We start from the raw sequence: 3,408 nt of genomic DNA on the forward strand, positions 1-3,408 counted from the left end.
GTTGACTTCAAGTTCTAGAACACTGTAAACCTCAAGAAGATACTGATTTTTAAAGAGTAACGGCCCAATTTTGTTAACATACAATAAAGGATATATCTTTCCATTCATCAGGAAACATGTTTTGCCATATTTCACCTGTATTATCTCCTCCATGACAGTCCCCTATACAAATAGGGAACTGTGAGTCTGGCACCTTCCTTTTCTCCTGGGATCAGAGTTGTCACTCTATCCATGTGTGGTGCATTCTGGGGATCAAGGGGGACACTGCCCTGTAGCCTGAGAGAAACAAGAAGAGGAAGGGACCCCAGAGGAGTCAGAGAGAACTGCCCACCCTTTCACCAGGTCCCCCTGTCAGGTTCACCATGCAGCCTGCTGCTGCAAAGTGGTAGGATCAAAGGACTACGTCTTCACTGATTTTGTGTTGAAGACAGTGAAGATGTTAATGTAAATTTAGAAAAAATCCAAACTTCCCATCAGTTGTCCTGGAGGAAGTGATAATTTTAAACATTTAAATGAAATTGATCTTTTTCACTGTATTGATCCAAATGATCCCAAGCATAAAAGAATGGACAGGGTGATTTTATTTTGTTTACCAAAGGTGAATCTGGCCAGTCATGGCCAAGGTTGACAAAAGAAAGGGCAAAGCTTAACTGGGTCAGTGTGGACTTTAGTAACTGGAAAGCCTGGGAAGATGATTCAGATGAAGATATGTCTAATTTTGATCATTCCTCTGAGATGATGAACAACATGGGTGGTGAGGAGGATGTAGATTGACCAGAAGTAGATGGAGATGATGATTCACAAGACAGTGATGATGTAAAAACGCCAGCTCTGGAGTAAGGAATGTTGTCATCACTGATTTTGAGGAAGAAAAATAACTTCTCTGTAAGATTTCATAAGTAAGAGAATTCCTGAGTTGATAGCTCTAAAGGCAGATGCTGTATTTGCCTTCTTTGACCCATTTTTCAACCTGTTTATTATTTTAAAGGCTTCACCAAAGGTTGATAGGTACCATTGTGTGGGACAATTTTAAGTCAGCTAAAGCAATAGCCCTATACATGATCTTTTCTCAGACTACCATGGTGCTGTTGAGGTCATAGGCAATTGATACAGCAGTTGTGATAAATGAAAACATTTCACCTCAGTCTCCTTTGCTTCAGAACATAGATACTGAAATGATAGGAAGCTCTTGGCTTAGAAGAAAGATAACTAAACTTTGGATTTTAGAACATGGACTCAAAGTGGCTGATGAAACAAATTGTTTGATACTTTGGTAACTTGTTCCTCAAGTATATCTTCCAGGATTATTGCAATAAAGTTTTATTTTTCAAAAAAAAAATTACTTCACATTTTTGTAAGTGATCACTTGTTCCAGATGTATCTTAGCTAACAGTAGTAAATGCCCTAAATTAGGTGGTTTTGAAGACTGTACATTTGGTATGTTTGACCCTTAAACTTTTGTACATTGTTGCTTGAGAGTCTGTACATTTAGACCAAATTTGTATTTGAACTGTCAGTATGGCAAATGAGTGAAAAAAATGCTGATACATTATTGGATTTTTTATTTCTTTTTTTGATTTAGCTTGTCCCAGGCTGAAAACCTCAATTTATATCTATGACAGTGGGAATTTTTTTTAATGTCTACATTCTTTCTGATAAACTGTTGGAAGACAAAAATCAAAACAAAACTGTGATGCTAAATTCCTGTACTTAAATTCTTATAATGGTTTTCAATTACTTTCCAGATTAAGACCAAATCCTTATAGTTATCCAATTATATTACATATCTGATCTCAAAATCAACTTAATTTTCTATAATTTGACTTAATTTCTGTCTCTATTTTATCACTGTGGGTGAAGAGTCTCAGTCCCTTTGAGGGTCACCAACACTCCCTATATCCTAGAGTGTTATGTCAAAGCAAGAGTTGGGGGAAGGAGAACAATGTACTTACTCTTTGGCTTTGCTCCAGTAGTCTGACAGTGAAATACACATTACCCAGTTGGTTTGGCTACTCCAGGTCCAGTGACTTCAACTATCCTGTGCCAAATGGAACACGGAATATTTTGGAGAAATTGTCCAGGGCTCCATCTTCCTAGACAAACTGTACACCTCTCTGTGGTGACTTGCTAGATCCCCTGTGATCTGCCAGAAGGCTGTCCTAGTCCCAAGACCCACCAACACTGCTCTCTCTTTTTTTCTCTTTATGTTTTTCTCACTTTTTCACTTCCTCCCTTTCTCTCTCCTCTATGTATCTCTACCTTCTGTTCTCTCTACAGTTCAAGGGATGTCTTTTTATTCTTGGGTGTCACAGGAGCCTCCTGCTGCCTTTGGCTTCCCTCAATATATATTGTTTATACCGGGAAACTTCTTCCTAATTGATGCATATAAGTTCTGAAAATAAAAATTATAAAGACTTACAGGTCTTGTCCTGTTTTCTTCTCTGCCACATCTCGCCCCCCAAATGAGCACAGAGCCCACTAGCTTCTTGAATGGAGAGACAGGTAAAGATGGAAAACTTATGATTAATATCAATACCACAACATTTACAATTGTATTTCTACTTCATCTCCTCACTCGTCCACATTCTCTCTACATTCCTATAGCATCATATGGTTCATAGCTTCCTGAATGAATGTGCTCATTTGTATTTCCTAATCTTTCAACAGTTGTGTTCATCCTCTGCTCAGAATGACTCTTCATTTGTGGACAGAAATGTGTGCATTATGATGAAAGGGGAGATAAGGGTGCCTCTGCCAATACCTCAATATTTGGGTGTATCACCCTTTTCCCAGAGGGTGGAACTATTTGGCCATGGACCAATTAAGAAGTCAGTGTACATCTCTGATTAAATGATAGTAAACGTTAATTTTTTTTCAGATAAAAACATTTATCTATCCATACACATATATTTTTATATGTTCACATGTATGTATGCATATATGTATGAATACACATGCATATATGTATGTTTCAAAGTGGGAGTATTTTATTTAAACTGCACGAATCTGTTGACCATTTTGTGAAACCTGTAGTATTCATGAATACTACTTTGAATACTTCTATTTATTAAACATTCACCTCTAACGTTTTATGTATTAAGCTGCCATCTTAGTGTTCTGTCACCAACTTTTTAGACCTATCACAATTCATTACTCCCAAGTTACCTTATATTATATACTTAATGAGTTTGGGGAGACTGATTATTCACTTGATAGTAATTGTGACCACATTAGTGTTATCAACAGAGCTTCCACAAACCAATACTTTCTGTGACTTACCTTTGAAAATGAATAAACACATGTTTTCTGAAGATGATGATTACTTTCAATATCATACAATGACATTTTCTGACTTTTGCTCTTGAATTCTGAGGATGGAGCTCCCTATGTAGTTTAGAGTTCATCTAT

General features: G+C 37.0%; 1 pseudogene; it reads left to right on the forward strand.

Annotated features, from left to right (window-relative positions):
• Positions 1-362: 362 nt before the first annotated feature.
• On the forward strand, positions 363-840 carry LOC124527962 (prostaglandin E synthase 3-like; annotated as a pseudogene).
• The last annotated feature ends 2,568 nt before the right edge of the window (positions 841-3,408 follow it).

The sequence above is a fragment of the Lynx rufus genome, unplaced genomic scaffold (genome assembly GCF_022079265.1).
Source record: "Lynx rufus isolate CCGP_SWC_20201006 ecotype Redwood Valley unplaced genomic scaffold, mLynRuf1.p SCAF_6, whole genome shotgun sequence".
Taxonomy (NCBI): Eukaryota; Metazoa; Chordata; class Mammalia; order Carnivora; family Felidae; genus Lynx; species Lynx rufus.